This window comes from Carlito syrichta, unplaced genomic scaffold, assembly GCF_000164805.1.
Source record: "Carlito syrichta isolate Samal-C Ts95f unplaced genomic scaffold, Tarsius_syrichta-2.0.1 Scaffold309850, whole genome shotgun sequence".
In the NCBI taxonomy this organism is placed as follows: domain Eukaryota; kingdom Metazoa; phylum Chordata; class Mammalia; order Primates; family Tarsiidae; genus Carlito; species Carlito syrichta.
The window spans coordinates 2475-21621 of record NW_007253946.1 but is presented as its reverse complement, the minus strand read 5'-3'; the positions used below and the strand labels follow the sequence as shown (position 1 = coordinate 21621).

The window sequence follows — 19147 nt, the reverse complement described above, 5'->3', positions numbered from 1 at the left end:
GCAGTGGCTGGGAGCGTGCCACTGCACTTCAGTCTGGGCGAAGGAGTGAGAATCCAACTCAAAAAAAAAAACAAGAACAATGGCTGCTACATGGGAAGCAGACTGTAAGAGGGCAAAACCGGAAGCAAAGAAACCACCTAGGTAGCCATGAAATGGCCCAAGTGAGAGATGACATTATAAAATAAGGTGTTGAGGAAAGATGAGAAAAAGTGAACAGGTTAGGGTACTTTAACACATAGACCTTACCGACATGAAAAAACTATAAGATACGCTGTTAACTTTAAAAAGCTACAGAACACAAAGAATATTACTACTACAGTGTTATACAAACCCCAAACATCTATGTATACTATATTTTTCCAAAAGCATATAAATGTGTACGTAAAGCCGGGCTCGGTGGCTCAGCCTGTAATCCCAGCACTTTGGGAGGCTGAGGCGAGTGGATTGCCTGAGCTTGCGGGTTCGAGACCCGCCTGGGCAACTTGGTGAAACCTCATCTCTACAATAAAATCAAAAATTAGCTGGGTGTGGTAGCACGCACCTGTAGTTCCAGCTACTTGGAAGGCTGAGGCGGAAGGATCACCAGACCCCAGCAGGTCGAGGCTGCGGTGGCCAGGAGCAGCCACTGCACTCCAGTCTGGGCAACAGAGTGAGACTCCAACTCAAAAAAATAAAAATAAAAATAAATGTGTACGTAAATTCATGGGGAAAAAACCTCTGGCAGGGTCATATTCTAGTGACAGAAGCAACTGGCTAGGGGCAGGACGTAAAGGAGGGGAAGGCGGGTGGTCACCCAGACACACTTCAGATTCTTCTGCAATACAGAACTTTCACAGTTAAGCACAGAACTGAACAAAGAAGGAAAAAGAAGTTGGAAACAGAAGATGACACACAGCTGGCAAAACTCTCAGCAGAGATGAAGGAATTATCAAACTCTGGCTACAAACAGAGATAGGTAGAACAAGCACTTTTCAAATATATGTGTACTAGCCTTCTAACGAAGCGCTGTGCCCAGACCAATAAGTAACTGTCTTCTCACCAAATCTCTAGGACCTGACACTGTGCATGGGCACAGAGTAGACACTCAATTGTCCCAAATATTTGTGGAAAGAGAAGGCAAAACTAAGTATGTTCACTTTACCTATCAAAATTATTTTTGAGTAACATCATTATTTAATTAATCTAGTCCTTGGTTTTATATATACTGTGTTATTCTCTGACCACTTAGCATCCTCGCTAAACCAAGTTCTAGTGTTAGCAGAGTACTTTTTCCCATTCAATACAGTAACAAAAAAGAAATATTTTCCATTGCTTATACAATACTTTAAAATAAAAGAACCTTTGTATTCTATAATCTCACTTAACTAAAACAAAATAATCCCTATTAAGTTGAAAAATACCTAGACCGAGCACGGTGGCTCACACCTGCAATCCCAGCACTTTGGGAGGCCGAGGTGAGAGGACTGCCTGAATCCAGGGGTTCAAGACTAGCCTGGGCAACTTGGTGAGACCTCATCTCTACATCTCTACAAAACATCAAAAAATTAGCTGAGCATGGTAGCACACACCTGTAGTTCCAGTTACTAGGGAGGTTGAGGCAGAAAGATCGTCTGAGTCCAGGAGGTTGAGGCTGCAGTAAGCCGTGACCATGCCACTACACTCCAGCCAGCCTAAGTGATAGAGTGAGACTAGTCTCAAAAAACAAAAAAATAAGCTGCCCAACACTACAGGAAGTGGTAGAGGTCAGGATTTCAATACTGATAGCTATTAAGCACTATGAAATTACGTATTAAACAGTAATATAAATAAACAATGTAGCTCCTATTTTTAAAAAACCGTAACAATTTAGTAAGACAATAACCAAATCAATATTCAACAAACACAAGCTTTAACCAGGCATGGTGGTGCACACCTGTAGTCCCAGCTACTCAGGAGGCTAAGACTAAAGGATCACTTGGAGCCTAGGAGTTCGAAGATGCAGTGAGCTATGACCTCACCACTACATTCCAGCCTGGGCAATAGAGCAAGCCCGTCTCCAAAAATAAAATAAAACTGAAAAAAAAAACACATGAACTTCAAAAGGAAGAAAGACCAAGCAAAAGTGCCAGTCTAAAAGAAGATTCAAAAGACAAGATGAACTTGTAGTTGACATTCACTTGTCACAAGGCAGGAGGTATCCTGATTGGTGGAAGGATTTCAGAGATCAGGAAACAGCTCATTCCAGAACCGCTGGTGTCTAGAACTGTGTCACTCCTCACATAGAGGTTCTCTGGATCCTTTCCATGTTTAGCACACCTACAACAAGAAAACTTTGGGGACAGAAAGTTAGAGCACATGTCACAGTACTCTCTGGCAGAGATAGGTGCCAACTCTCCCTCGAAGATGGTGGGGCACAGGACAGCAGTACTCTCCTGACCACAGTTAGCTCTCAGCAACCTACTTCTCAAGCATACTGGCTATTCGACTTTAAAAGTCATTTCCAAATCTTAGACTGTAAATATTTGTTTCCACACAAACAGCCCGTAAAGAAAGACAACCCAATTAAAAGTTGACCACTAAAATCTGCTCCCTTCGGTCATTTGCTTTCCTCCAGTCAATTCTAATCAGCCATTTAACACAGGCCAGGTCACTTAACTGAGCTCCCACATTCCCTATGGCAAATGGTATGAAAATGATCCTTGGGGCTCTTCGCAGAACTCAGAAACAACTGGATGTGAAAACCACTTAATGTGCTCCTGAGCCCTTGCCTAAAACCAAACCACCACTAGGATCTGCTGCCTGGACCTCAGAATCTCAGTAAGCTTCCCATTAATTTTTAAGCTTCCTTGTTACACTCCATCATTAAAAATCATAAATGCGGCCAGGCACAGTGGCTCATGCCTATAGTCCCAGCTACTCAGGAGGTTGAAGCAGAAGAACTGCCTGAGCCCAGGAGATCGAGGCTGTGCTGAGGCCACTTACACTCCAGTCTAGGCAACAGAGTGAGGCTGACCCCCCCCCAAAAAAAATTATAATTTGAAAGAAAAATATCATTATATACAAATTATGATTCTTTACTAAAAAGACCATAAAGATTTACCTGAAAAACTACTACAGCAAGTTTATGTAATAAAGTGAACTCTAGCCTGGGTGACAGAGTGGGACTCCAACACACACACAAAAAAAGGATTGGGCAAAAAAATCAGTATGAAGAAATTAGTTGATCAGATGGTCATAAAATTTTGCTCCCATCCAAAGCTTAACTAAACCTACAAGATTAAAAACATAAAAAACAAAAAAGAACAAACCTACAAGGAGCAGGAGATAGTAGAGGATTTGAGTGCACTAAAATTCTGGAAGAGGGTAAGCAGGTAAGCACGGATTAGTTTCAACTAACTTAGATGGCTTGAGAAAGGTAAGCCCTGAGCCCACACAAAACAAAGTTCTGAAATAAACCAATTACAAATGAAATTAACTTGCAGTTAACAGTCATCTGTTATACAGTAGAAGAAGCCTTATCAACACAATTTTCAGAGTAACAAGGCAACAGCTTAAAACAGAATTCAGCAACACCACACCATCTCTTCTGCAAAGGGATGGTGTACCTAAGAGAGTCAATTCAAGAGGCTGGAATTAAATCTGCTTAAAAAGCACTTGGAGTCTTGGTGGCTCAGCCTATAGTTCCAGCAATTTGGGAGGCTGAGGCGAGTAGATTGCCTGAGCCCGCAGATTCGAGACCAGCCTGAGCAACTTGGTGAGGCCTTGTTTCTACAATAAATCAAAAACTAGCCAGGCATGGTAGCACGCGCCTACAGTCCCAGCTACTTGGAAGGCTGAAGCAGAAGGATCGCTGAGCCCAGCAGGCTGAGGCTGTGGTGGTCGGGAGCGTGCCACTGCACTCCAGTCTGGGCAACAGAATGAGACTCCAACTCAAAAAAAAAAAAAAAAAAAAGCACTTGGAAACCCATACTTCCTTTCCCTTCCAAATAAGTCTAGAGGAAAGGACAAGACTGACTTTGGACAGGCAGATGCCAGGCACACTCAAGGCCAAGCACCTTACTTCCTTTGAATTCAGGGTATACAACAACCCTGTACACTCAATACTGATGCTGACACCTGATCCCCACTCAAAAACCCAGGCCACACATCTCTCCATGCAGGAAATTGGAAAACTCTTTCTGGAAACATGACTTTGTTAAAAAGGTATCAACAGCTGGGCAGGGTGGCTCACACCTGTAATCCCAGCACTTTGGGAGGCAGAGGTGAGAGGATTACCTGAGCCCAAGGGGTTTGAGACCAGCCTGGGCAACATGGTGAGAACTTGTTTCTATAGTAAATCAAAAGATTAGCCAGGAGTGGTGGCATGCACCTGTAGTTCCAGCTACTTGGAAGGCTGAGGAGGAAGAATCGCCTGAGCCCACAAGGTCGAAGCTGCAGCAGTCTTGAGTGTGTCACCGCACTCAAACCTAGGTGACAGAGTGAGACCCTGACTCAAAAAAAAAAAAAGGTATCAACAATGGGAATTTCCCAAAAAACACCCACCCAGATCATTCACAATGAAGTACCCTGACCTCCAACTTTGTTTTTGGAGAGAATCTTGTCCAGGTTGCAGTGGTGCAATCACTGCAGCCATGAAGTCCTGAACTCAAGTGATCCTCTCACCTCAACTTCCGGAATTGCTGGGATTACAAGCGTGAGCCACTGCACCCGGACTAGGTGTCCATTCTTATCATGAACAGACAACCAAGGATTATCTGACAGCCAAGAAAAGATATGAAAGATATCTTCATGATGAAAACAAATAGGATGAAAAACTCAACTTGGTAGAAATGACAACAATGAATGGAAGAAAAGCATATTTTAGAAAAGTATTAATATAGAGAGAGTGATGAGAAAAGATATTACATCCACAAAATAAGAACATGCTGCTAGGCCATTGCCTTACTAAGCAATGATGCAGCAATGTGCTTTTTGAGCTATGGCTAGACCATGTTTTCTTAAGCTTTGGCCCCCTCCCTCCCTAGAGGAAGTGAATCCCCTCTTTCTCTCACTCTCTCCAATTTACTTTCTAAATAAACTATATTTTCTAATCTTAAAAAAAAAAAGGCCAGGCTCGGTGGCTCAGCCTGTAATCCCGCACCTTTGGGAGGCTGAGGTGGATTGCCGGAGCCCGCGGGTTTGAGACCTGCCTGGGCAGCGAGACTTCATCTCTACAATAAATCAAAAAAATCAGCCGGACGTGGTAGCGCATGCCTATAATTCCGGCTATTCGGAAGGCTGAGGCGGAAGGATCACCGGAGCCCAGCAGGTCAAGGCTGCTGTGGCCGGGAGCAGCCACTGCACTCCAGTCTGGGCGACAGAGTGAGACTCCAACTCAAAAAAAAAAAAGAACAGGATGCCAGAAAAAATATTTAGATGAAGAAAAAGATACTTCTCCATATTAAAAATATGAGTGCAGAAACTCCAATATGTGAAAATGGCACTGCCTACCTGTTGGAACCAGGGTTCCTTGGAGAAATGGTTTCTTGCAGGTCAGAGGCAGGAAAGGTACAAGATAAGCCAAGAACGCCTGCTTAGAACTAGATGGCAAAGAAGCTACCAAAGACTACGGGGGAGTTCAAAGAGCTCCAGAGTCAATGTGACTAGGCTCCAAATGGCCAAAGATAGGACGATCTGGACACAGATTCAGTGACAAATAGATCAATTTCTCCTAGATTAATCTGTACATTACTTTGATCCCAGTGAAAATACCAAGAGAATTTTTTTTTTTTTTTTTTTTGAGCCAGGGTCTTACTCTGTCGTCCAGGCTGGAGTGATGTGGTGCAATCATAGCTCACTGCAACTTCAAACTCCTGGGCTCAAGTGATCCTCCCACCTCAGCCTCCTGAAGAGTTGAGACTACAGGCACAAGCCACCATATCCAGTTGGGTTTTATTTTTTTGCGGGGCAGGGGGTTAGTAGAGACGGAGTCTCACTATGTTGCCAAGGCTGCTCTCAAACTCCTGGACTCAAGTGATCCTCCCATCTTGGTCTCCCAAAGTGCTGGGATTATATGTATGAGCTACTGTGCCTGGCCATCATAACTTTTAATTCCATATACTGGTCCTAAAATTTATAAGGAAAATAAAGAACAAGAAAATTCTACAAAGAGATGAATAATAGAAGAGCTATTGGGCACAGTGGCTCATACCTGCAATCATAGCACTTTGGGAGGCCAAGGCAGGAGGGTTACTTGAGGCCAGGATATCAAGACCAGCCTGGGCTAACACAGCTTACCCCATCTCTATCTCTACAAAAAAATTTTTAAATATTAGCCAGGGGCCAGGCTCGGTGGCTCAGCCTGTAATCCCGCGCTTTGGGAGGCCTAGGTGAGTGAATTGCCTGAGCCCCCGGGTTTGAGACCCGCCTGGGCAACTTGGCGAGACCTCATCTCTACAAAAAGTCAAAAAAATTAGCCGGGCGTGGTAGCGTACGCCTATAGTTCCAGCTACTCAGAAGGCTGAGGCGGAAAGATCACCGGAGCCCAGCAGGTCGAGGCTGCGGTGGTCGGGAGTGGTCACTGCACTCCAGTCTGGGCGACTGAGTGAGACTTCAACTCGAAAAAAAATATATATATATTAGCCAGGAACGGTGACCGCACCTGTAGTCTCAGTTGCTTGGGAGACTGGAATCGGAAGATCACCTGAGCCCAGGAGTTCGAGGCTACAGTGAACTATGAATGCACCACTGTACTCTAGCCTGTGCAACAGAGCAAACCTGTCTCAAAAAAAAAAAAAGAAAGAAACTAGCATATTATATAACAGTGAGATACAGAACAAGAATAAGCAGACAAAACAGACAAGAAGGTCTAAAACAGACCCACTATATCAAGAAGTTTCATATACAACGAAGATTTCAATAGGGGATAGACTTTTTCAGTGAAGTGGCGTCAAGCAACTGGGAAGCAACTGAGAAATAGTACTTTGAACCCATCTCACACCAAAATAAATTCTAATATAAAAATAAAAATTTAAAGCCAGGCTCGGTGGCTCAGCCTGTAATCCCGCGCCTTGGGAGGCTGAGGTGAGTGGATTGCCTGAGCCCGCGGGTTCGAGACCCGCCTGGGCAACTTGGCAAGACGTCATCTCTACAATAAATCAAAAATCAGCAGGACGTGGCAGCGCACGCCTGTAGTTCCAGCTACTTGGAAGGATCGCCGGAGCCCAGCAGGTCGAGACTGCGGTGGCCGGAAGCGGCCACTGCACTCCAGTCTGGACGACAGAGTGAGACTCCAATTCAAAAATAAAATAAAATAAAATAATAAAAATAAAAATTTAAATGGAAAAATGGATAAATTATAAGAAGAAAATAGTGAAAACTTTTAATTTTAGAGCTGCAGGGTCCTGGTAAATCTGACACAAAACCAGATGAAGACAGACATCAGGCAGATGGCGCAGGAGACGTCCTGGGGGTGGGTACCTCCACCCAAGTGACCAATGAGTAGCAAAGGAGGGGAAACTCCAACTCTGGATATCTGAAAGCTGACTGGATACTGAAAATCACTAGGGGTGCTTGAGGTAGAGGCTGCTGAGCTCTGGCTCGGCTATGGGGACAGCAGATTGTCTTTAGCCAGGTAACAGCTGGCTGGACACAGGGCTGGCAAAATCTAAGACTGGGCACTTGTTTAGGCTAGACAGGAGCAGATATTTCCTTGGTTCTAGCCCTCTGGGCAGCAGCAGCCATGACATCTACAAGATTTAATGAGACATGGCCCCCTTTTTTCTCCAATCGAGACATTTAAGGAAATCTTTGACAAGTCACTATCTCACCACAGCAACAATGGAACAGAAACTCCAGTGACCACAAACAAGAAATATAAACTATGCAGAAAAACCTAAAATAAAATAAAGGCTTAGAAAAAGTCACATTTGAACAGCTCTATCTCTCAACAAGTAAGAATCAGCAAATCTATAAAGACTGGGAGAATCAGATTTCCAGAGTTACCAAACCATGTGAAGGAATAAAGGCTAAAAACATCCCAAACATGAAGAAGATAAAACAACATATTCAAGAAGCTCAATGAACTCCAAAAGCAGAATAAACTGCATCTATATCAAGAGACACTATGGGCTGCGCTTGGTGGTTCACCCTTTAGAAAAAAATAAAAGTCAGGTGTGGTGGCTCACACCTGTAATCCCAGCACTTTGGGAGGCAGAGGCAAGAGGACTACCTGGGCTCAGGGGTTCGAGACCAGCCCAGGCAACTTGGCGAGACCTCATCTTTACAATATATCAAAAAGTTAGCCAGGCTCGGTGGCTCAGCCTGTAATCCTGTGCCTTTGGGAGGCTGAGGTGAGTGGCCTGCCTGAGCCCACGGGTTCGAGACCCACCTGGGCAATGAGACCTCATCTCTACAATAAATCAAAAAATCAGCCGGGCATGGTAGCGCATGCCTATAATTCCGGCTACTCGGAGGGCCGAGGCAGAAGGATCGCCAGAGCCCAGCAGGCGAGGCTGCGGTGGCCGGGAGCGGCCACTGCACTCCAGTCTGGGCAACAGAATGAGACTCCAACCCCCCCCCAAAAAAAAGATTAAAATGTTGAGGGATATTCATGGTAAAATCTCAAAAGATTTAAACAACCTAAATGTCTCTTAACAGACATCTGGTAAAATTAATGATGACAAAGATACAACGTAACACTATGCAGCCTTAGAACAGTGCCATTAGTCTAAATGTGCTCACACACTGATCAGAAACATGAATTAAGTGCAAACAACAAGGTACACAACAATGAATAAAAACACTCACACACACACACTCTCTGGATAAATGTCCAAGAAATTGACAACAGCGGTTTGCTAATAGGGAAAAGAATCATGTGGATGAGTCAGAGAAAACAAGTCTTCCTCCCCATGGTGTCTCCTCTCCCACCTTTGAAAGTTGGCATATATTTATATATACTAGTGCTTTATTAGGGTTTCACTGAATTTAAAGATTAATATATGTATCTTCCCATTTAGGTTGTCTCATATGTTCTATAGTTTTATTTTAGAGTTTCTTTCATACAAGTCTTCCATATTTCCTGTTATAGTTATTCCTATTTCTCACCATAGTAAAATGGGTTTTCCCCTATTATATTAAAAAGACATTTACATAGCAAAAGAACGTGTATGTTCTTTTATGGAAAATATGTATTTGTAACAAAGAATTAATAGCTATCCTTCAGCAAAAATTCATTAAACCGAGAAAATGCTACCTCTCTGACAATAATCAGAATGGGAGTGTGGAGAAATCGGCTGACACTGAGCTGCCACGGCGAGGAGTGCAGGGCAACGGGGCAGTATCTACTAAAGGCTGCAGGATGCACGTGCGCTGACTCCGCAGTCCCTCTTCTCTTCTCAGCATCTTCCCTGGAGAAACGTAGGAACCCAAAGGAACTGCAAGCATACTCCTCGCAGCATTATCTACACTAACAGAAAATTGAAAGTAGTCTACATGTCCATCATATCTAAACTGCACTAAATGTATGCCATGAAATACATGACAATTTAAAACATTAGATCTTTCTAGACTAACTCCAAAAGACACATAAGGCATACCACTAATGAAAAAAAAGTTGCAGGAAGACATGTATCATATACATTTAAATGCACACATAAAATTACTACATAGTTCATATGGGCATATGTTAATATATGTACAGAAAAGGGTCCAGCATAAGACACACTACTCTTAGCCTCTGGAGAAGTGGAGAAAGGGACCAGGAAACCAATGACGGAGGACATAACACACAGATGACACCTTCATGCCGCTTGCAATGTCGCCACAAAATCTATTTCACATATCTTTATCAGACACCTAAAACAAAGCTACTCTGGCTCTAGAAGTTGACAGGAACCACTTAATTCATGTACTCAACTACTAAAACTCCATTCAAGGGTTATGACAACATCTAAACAAAAATCCTTTTGATCTAATAAATAAGTGAATCAATCAACTAACTCATCCAGGTATTTCTCTAGGGCACAGACTTTCTATGAGTAAGGAATGATTTCTCCCACAGGACCAAAATTTTAACGACAAAGTGCCTTCAAGTAATTTGAACTTTTGGGGGGATATTTCACCCACTCCCAGTATTTTAAGTACCTTAATACTCCAGACTCCTTATCTCAATCAAGATAATTCAAAGCTCCAAACTGCCTACTCCTTATGCTTAATGTTTTTAACTTACTCTTTCTGCCCGTACCTACATCTCTTTCCAGTTGTTGCCATCTCAGGAAGTTGTGAGTCTAGCTACTCATCCCAGAAATCGGGAGGTCATTCTTAATTTCTTGTCCTTCCTTCACTTACAGCCCACCATCTCCAAGTCCCACCCTATTTCCAAAATAAATCTCCAAGCCGTCTACTCTTAGCCATCTTTACTGTTCTCTCTAATCCTAGAAGCTCACCGTCGTTTTTCTGCTGGATTACTGACATTACCTACTGGATCCCCCAGAATACTTGAAGATCTTTCTAAAACTTAAGTCAGACTACACCATTCCCTTTTTTTTCCATAAGAGTCAGGGTCTCACTCTGTTGCACAGACTGGAATATAGTGGCGTGATCATAGCTCACCGTAGCCTCAACCTCCTAGGCTCAAGTGATCCTCCCATCTCAGCTTCCCAAGTAACTAGGACTGCAGGCATGCACCACCACACCCAGTTACTTTTTTTAGAGATGGGGTCTTGCTATGTTGCCCAGGCTGGTGTCAAACTCCTGTCCTCAAGTGATCCTCCCTCCTCAGCCTCCTGAGTCACTGGGATTACAGGTCCCATTCACTTCTTACATGGCTTTCCGGTGTGCTTAGGAGAAAAGCCACCAATCTCCCCCTGACCTGAAGCATTCCAGCCTGGTCTGACCTATGCCTATATCCATGAAGCCCTACTCTTCCCTACCCTACTCATTCGGCCTCAGCTAGCCTAAGCCTTCTGGTTCATGGAAGACTCCAAGGTCCTCCTTGTCTCAGAATCTTCCTCTACTAAAAACTCCTTTCTGCACTTCTCTTTCTAGTCTCCACTTAAAAGTCACTGTCTCAAAGATCCTTCTGTGTCAAACGCTCACTAATCCATCACTGGTCTAAGTCAGGTCTGCCTTGTCATCTCTCAGATCATCACACACACCTCCTCGTTGCACTTACCAATCTGTAACCATGCCCACTGAGTTGGACTCCATAACCCCGTATTAAACTGCACGCTACATGAGGGCAAGACCTGGGTTATCACCGCCTTTCATAGCATCCCCTGAATGCAACATAAAGCCTGGCCAGTAAGGACTTTATGAATGCTTGTCTTTAACTAAGTACCTTTCTGGGCTTGAGGCTTGTTTTTGGTTTTGGTTGGGTTTTTCTGCCCCCCCCCCAACTGAATTCTGGTTCTGCCTTTCCCTTCCTGTGTGCCATGGGATAATCACTTCACCCCTGAGCCTCAATTTCATGTTATAAAACAGAAAACCAGAGTTACTTTCCCAAAAGGTGAAACAAGTTAAAATAAAAAATACCTCTGAGCCGGGCTCGGTGGCTCAGCCTGTAATCCCGCGCCTTTGGGAGGCTGAGGTGAGTGGATTGCCTGAGCCCACGGGTTTGAGACCCGCCAGGGGAGCGAGACCTCATCTCTACAATAAATCAAAAAATCAGCCGGGCGTGGTAGCGCATGCCTGTAATTCGGCTACTCAGAAGGCTGAGGCGGAAGGATCGCCGGAGCCCAGCAGGTCAAGGCTGCGGTGGCCAGGAGCAGCCACTGCACTCCAGTCTGGGTGACAGAGTGAGACTCCAACTCAAAAAAAAAAAAAACAAAACCTCTGTCCTATGTCTTTGATCATATTATTTCTCTATTCATCTACATAATTAAAGTTAGTAACATGACCTGATCTTAATCCCTAATCAAAGGTTTTCATACTCTATCCCTCTGCTTCCAAACAAGTTAAATAAACTCACACTTCCTTCTCCAACATAGTCGGAGAAAACTTTACACAGTTAGACAACAAATCATCAAAACATTCATTTATTCTTATGACCACTTGGCATTCCAAATCTATGACCTGGTGTAATGACTGTTTTTGATGACAATTTTTTTGTAATGTTTAAACATCATGGAATAGAGTGCTTTAAAAAGATTACCTTACTTAAGGGACTTCGAATGTTCCATGATTAAGACCTCATCTAACCTAAAGAAACACCACCACTTGCACCAGTAAGCAAATGGGACCACAGGTTCAAAGAGCTAGACTTCAGGTACTAAGAATCTATTTCTCCAATACAGATTATTATTAAATAAAAATCTATTGCCCTGTTTCATAAGACTCAAAACTCATGACGATTTTGCCAGCATTTTTTCCTTGAGCTATGTTCTTCAAATAGTTCACTGATTGCTTTTAAAAATCAAAGGCACACAGAGCATGCAGTGTACCAAAGAAAATCTGTTTTCTCAATTAACAGAAAAATTTCAAAAAGTAAACAGAAACTCTTACCATTTGCAATTTTTATTTTCTAAATTATCTAGTAAATACTGAAAGCTCTCGTCAGTGAATATCAAGCAAGGCAGACAATCAGTCCATCTCAGCTCACTTATCTCTTAGGCAACACCATCCTCCACGCCAAGTTCTACTTGTCTCTGAGTTTCACTACACATCAATATGATTAAAAACCACCACCAGGTACACAAGACCCGCCTGAGACCACTCTCATCACAACCCCCTTGAAATACATTTTATAATAGAGCCTCAGTATATTATTATCCCATTTTGTAGATGAGTAAACCCATTCTGTATAATCAGGTAAATGTCCTATGACACAAAGTTGTTAGGTGGCAAACCCAAGGTTTGTACATCAAGTCCATATACCTTCCAGTATACCATATTATCTCCCAAGTAAACAGAAATAAGACTCGTGGCTCAGCGTGGTGGGTCATACCTATAATCACAGTGCTTAGGGAGGCTGAGGAGGGAGGAGCACTTAAGACCAGAAATTCGAAAAAATATATATAAAATATTATTTAGAAACCATCCTTTTTTAATATACATACAATTATTCATCTCTGTTTACTGCCTATTACACTTCATTATTGATATGTATTCACTTACATGACTACCTCTCTAAACAGTGAGAATTTACCTAAAAATCACACATAACATACACAGACTTCCAGCTGATTCCTTCTTTTCAAGGGTTTTAAAGTCCAGGCTTAGTTTTTATTCTGCTTCCCCTGCCAGAGGAAATCCTTCAAGATTTTGCAAAATGAGTGATGGGATCAGATTGGGCCTTAGGAAAAATTAATCTGGCTGTAGATTGGAGTCAAGAAGGAGGAGAAAGCGCCTCGTAAATAAATGCCCTGTTTTCCAACACAATGGGCCCAGGTGAAAGCACAAAGCAAACAAGAAAGTCAAGGATAGTATCCTAGGAAATAAGGACACTTAAAGTCTGAGAGTCTGACGAGGGCAAATGAAAGAAACAGTCGGAAGTATGAGGCCACAGTAAGTCCCAGAAGTCAAAACTCCAAGTATTACGGAAGTAACACCAAAAAGAAGCAGTTGAAGTTCAGGTCCCAGTGACCTCAAAAGAGCAGATCTGGCATAGTGTGAAGAGGGCAAATCTAACAGCGGATTTCTTTCAGAAAGTAGTAGAGAAACAATATACAGCAGCAGCTTGAAAAAGATGCAGTTTCTGGAGGTGAAAGCACTGGGCACACCTGTGGACTGACAAAGAGCCAGCAGAGCATGACATGAGACGCCTGAAGAGGGAAGGTAGTGGAGATGAGGATGTGCCTCACTGAGGCCACTCTCAGATGAACACAGTGAGCTCATGTACCAGTGGTGGCCACAAGTCCATGACGTCTAGACCACATAGACAGCTTGAGAGTTGTGCCTGCTAGTAGTTGAGCACCTACTCTTGACCAGTTGCATACCCTGTATTATCTTTCATCCTCATCTCAACAGTCTCAGAAAAGCAGGCATTACACAAGTCATTTGTTCAAATGGGTGAACTACAGCTTACAGGTTGAGGAACCTGGATATCATAAACTAGTCAATGTCAGAGCAAACCTGTTTTTTAATAGTTTTACCGGGGCATGATTTACATACAGTAAAATTTACTTGAAATTTTACATGAAAGTTTGATAAATCTTAGTAAACGTATACACCTGTGCAACCACCACCACAATCTAGTTTTAGAACACTCATCACCCCAGGAGTCCCTTCATGCCAGGACAGACTGAAACCTGCATCTATCTGACTTACAGCTTGTGACACCTACAAATCCCCTAGGGAACACTCAAGTGAGAACAACGGCTTTTCAAAGGCAGAAAACCTGCAAACTTAGGTTGTCACTCTCCCAATTCTCTCTTAGTCCTTGCTAGTCCCTTTCCCAGGTGAGGCCCCCACATACCTCCAAAGCTACACACACATCCCAAGATCTCATAAAATTCACAAGCAGCCGGACTCGGTGGCTCAGCCTGAAATCCCACACCTTTGGGAGGCTGAAGTGAGTGGATTGCTTGAGCCCGCGGGTTCGAGACCCGCCTGGGCAGCGAGACCTCATCTCTACAATAAATAAAAAAATCAGCCGGGCGTGGTAGCACGCGCCTGTAATTCTGGCTACTTGGAAGGCTGAGGCGGAAGGATCACCGGAGCCCAGCAGGTTGAGGCTGTGGTGGCCAGGAGCGGCCACTGCACTCCAGTCTGGGCGACAGAGTGAGACTCCAACCCAAAAAAAAAAAAAAAAAAATTCACAAGCATACTAGAATTTGGAAATATGCTCCCTAAAAGCACAGCATAATTGAACTTGGAACATAGGATGCTAGTACACACACCGTGTGATCATTTTGAAAAACGCAAAAGGGAAACACAGATGAACACCTTAGACCAGGAGGAAGACAATGAAAACAGCCGGGTACAGCCATTAAGGATAGAAAATGTGATCTACAAATGGAGAGAACATGGAAGAAGGGAAGTCAGGAGTTTGTATCATGGAAGACAGACCAACCCACACAGCAGCCTCATGTCTATGGGGCATGTTAGAAAGTATAGACACAAGACAGGATGGATTCCTAGGCAGGAGTTAATACTTGAATAAGAAACAAGATGTAGGGTGCGGCAGCTCACGTCTGTCATCCCAGCACTTTAGGAGGCGGAGGCAAGAGGAATGTCTGTGCTAGAGGTTCAAGACAGCCTGGGCAACTTAGCAAGACCTCATCTCTACAATAAAAAAAAATTAGCAGGGTGTGGTAGCACACGCCTGTAGTTCCAGCTACTTGTAAGGCTGAGGCAGGATGGCCTGAGCCCAGGAGGTCGAGGCTGTGATAGCCATAACCATGCCACTGCACTCTAGCCTGGGTGACAGAGTAAGACCCTGACTGAAAAAGAAAAACTTGTAAAGTTACAACTAGTTAAATTTGATAATAATAATGATTTTATATAACTATTAAAACAAAGGCAAACTGTCACTTTAAAAAAGTAGAAACCGCCGGGCTCGGTGGCTCAGTCTGTAATCCCGTGCCTTTGGGAGGCTGAGGTGAGTGGATTGCCTGTGCCCGCAGGTTCAAGACCCGCCTGGGCAGCAAGACCTCATTTCAACAATAAATCAAAAAATCAGCTGGGCGTGGTAGCGCGCGCCTGTAATTCTGGCTACTCGGAAGGCTGAGGCGGAAGAATCACCAGAGCCCAGCAGGCGAGGCTGCGGTGGCCGGGAGCAGCCACTGCACTCCAGTCTGGGCGACTGAGTGAGACTCCAACTCAAAAAATAATAAAAATAAAAAAGTAGAAACCTGGATTATAAAAATTCAGACACCATGTCAGTGCCAGAAATAATGAAAACAACATAAAATATGACAAGCTTGGAAAAAAAGCACAAGCCTAAAACAAGAAGAAACAATAAAACTTCATTTAACCTTCATTTTCACTTCCAATCAAACCTTCCCTTAGATCCACAGAAATGGAAACACAACTCACTGACCCGATCATCCTTGGGCCTAACCAACAACTCACAAACTCCAAATTAGGACCCTAGAATAATAGCACCAGAAGCCCAGATACAACACTCCTCCCAGCAGAGCACCGAGAGACTGCTGACTATGATTGGCAAAACACATCTTTTATGACCACATGATATATAACAAATGCTGCAATATCCAGTTTGTTGAATAAGTGATGTCTAAAGTACCCTGATTATTACCCTGAACATTCTCAGTCTGGGCCAGTTCAATATTCCAAGAAACATTACTCTTCCTAGGCAAAAGACATGCTTCTTTGAAACAATCATAAAGCCGGGTGCGGTGGCTCACGCCTGTAATCCCAGCACTTTGGGAGGCTAAGGTGAGAGGATTGCCTGAGCCCACAGGTTCGAGACCAGCCTGGGCAACTTGGTGAGACCTCATCTCTACAATAAATCAAAACATTAGCCAGGCATGGTGGCATGTGCCTGTAGTGCCAGCTACTTGGAAGGCTGAAGCGGAAGGAGTGCCTGAACCCAGTTGGTCGAGGCTGCAGTGGCTGGGAGCATGCTACTAACCTCCAGCCTGGTTGACAGAGTGAGATTCCAACTTGGAAAAAAAAAAAGAAAGAAAGAAAAAGAAACAATTATAAAACTGTTTCAGGTCCAGGAACAGGTCAGCCTGTAATCCCAGCACTTTGGGAGGTCGAGGCGAGAAAATTGCCTGAGCCTGGGGGTTCAAGACCAGCCTGGTCAACTTGGTGAGACCTCATCTCTACAATAAATCACACACACAAAAAAACTAGACGGGCGTGGTGGCATGCATCTGTAGTTCCAGCTACTTGGAAGGCTGAGGTGGAAGGATTGCCTGAGCCCAGCAGATCGAGGCTGCAGTGGTTGTGAGTGTGTCACTGCATCCAGTATGGGCAACAACAGTGAGACTCCAACTCAAAAAAAAAAAAACCAAAATCATACTTAAAATATTTAATAATTTAAGGATAAAATCTCTTAAAACCCTTTGGTTAATTAATAAATTAATAAGAACAAAAGGAAAAAAATCAAATTTATTAGGAACACAAGAGGAAAAAACCTAGAACTCTCTAGAAAAGTGAGAAAAAGTCTAATCCCTGACAGTCTATTGACATTAAAGAGAAGGGTCTAGGCAATCATGGTGGCTCACACCTGTAATCTCAGTACTTTGGGAAGAGGTGAGAGGACTGTCTGAGTTTAATTTGTTTCATTCCTCCAAATTAAGTACCATTAGTTTTTCTTAAATTTTATTACTTCTAATTTTCAGTGGACTGTTAAAAAACTAAAAATAGGACGGGATTGGTGGCTCAGCCTATAATCCTAGCACTTTGGGAGGCCGAGGTGAGTGGACTGCCTGAGCCCGGGTTCGAGACCTGCCTGGGCAACTTGGCGAGACCTCATCTCCACTATAAATCAAAAATAGCTGGGCGTGGTAGCCCGCGTCTGTAGTTCCAGCTACTTGGAAGGCTGAGGCGGAAGGATCGCTGGAGCTCAGCAGGTCGAGGCTGTGGTGGCCGGGAGCGGCCATTGCACTCCAGTCTGGGTGACAGAGTGAGACTCCAACTCAAAAAAAAAAAGGAAAACTAAAAATAAAATAGAACTAAGAATAAATTCTGAAATTCATGTTATCAAGTGATTTTGCTAGCCTCTGCTGCTTTTTAAACTATAAAATAGCTTCAATGGTTTTCAAAAATTTATTCTGTAGTTCCACAGAAGTGTTTTGAGTATTGTAAAAACCCTGATCTAAAAAAATAAATAATGTTTTAAAAAATGTAATAAAACAGTTATGTTCAAATGTGTTGCTACAAATTTTAACACACTTTAAGATGACAGATTCATCTTGTAGCAGGCATTTGGTGCTGGCCTCATGAAGATCCCTTCCCATTTTTATTTATACAGAAACCTAAGATTACAAAGTGACTGGTTTAAAAAGCAGGTTGAAATATAAAAACCTGCAACCACAATTATGTAAAATAGGATTTTCTTGCTGGTATACAACCAAAATAAAATATAAAAATAAGCTGCAGGCCAGGCACAGTGGCTCAGCCTGTAATCCCAGCACTTTGGGAGGAGGCTGAGGCAAGGGAACTGAGAATTTTCTGAGCCCAGGGGTTGGAGACCAGCCTGGGCAACTTGGTGAGACCTCATCTCTACAATAAATCACAAAAATTAGCTGGGCATTGTGGTGTGAGTCCGTAGTTCCAGCTGCTTGGAAGGCTGAGGCGGAAGGATCACCTAAGCCCAGCAGGTGGAGGCTACGGTGGCCATGAGTATGCTTCTGCACTCCAGCCTGGGTGACAGAGTGCGATTCCAACTCAAAAAATAAAAATTTTTTAAAAAAGCCTTGGGAGGCGGATGTCGGAGGACTGCCTGAGCCCACAGGTTCGAGACCAGTCTGGGTAACTTGATGAAACCGCATTTCTACAATAAATCAAAAAATAAGTCGAGTATGGTGGCGCATGCCTGCAGTTCCAGCTACTTGGAAGGCTGAGGCGGAAAGATCACTTGAGCCCAATGGGTCTAGGCTGTGGTGGCCGTGAGTGTGCCACTGCACTCCAGACTAGGTGATAGACTCAAAAATAAATAAATAAATAAGCCACAAGTATTACCCAGAGCCCATATTCAAATTCATAGGGATTTATCCAGCAATTTTTCTCAGTGACAACTTTATAACTCTTACATCCTGAGTTCCACGTGAGAACTTTCTGAATACTTCAAAGTTCTGTTCAATTCTAAAATCATTCTATACTCTGTCACAAATATATGAAAATTAACAAACTGGATTTTTAAAAAAGTTTGTGTACTTTTGTTCCTCAAACAAGGGTAAAATACAATTTTAAAAAAATGTTTTAAGAGTCAGTGTCTCCCTCTGTTGCCCAGGCTGGAGTGCAGTGGAGCCATCACAGCTCAGGGAGCCTCCAACTCCTGCCCTTCCCCAAGTAGCTGGACTACAGGCGAGCACCATCACACCCGGCTACATTTTTTTTTTTTTCTCTAAAGACAGGGTCTCGCTATGTTGCCCAGGCTGGTAAAACTTTTAAAATATGAACACTGTTGTACAAAGAGAGTATAATAAGCTCCACATCCACACAAAAGTCTGAAATGACACATCAGCACCTGTGTTCATCTGCATGACTCAGGACTACCTTACCAGATGAGATCATGCACAAGTGGAACACAGAAAAGGAGCCACCTCTTGTC

General features: G+C 43.3%; 1 protein-coding gene across 1 annotated transcript in view; it reads right to left on the bottom strand.

Moving 5' to 3' along the window:
* ZMYM2 (zinc finger MYM-type containing 2) overlaps positions 1–12159 on the bottom strand; it is a 94318-nt gene extending 82159 nt beyond the window's left edge. Inside the window, exon 1 of the mRNA XM_008067978.2 lies at positions 12113–12159. The gene's annotated coding sequence lies outside the window, so the exon portion shown is untranslated. The remainder of the gene's footprint in view (positions 1–12112) is intronic.
* Between the last annotated feature and the right edge of the window lie 6988 nt (positions 12160–19147).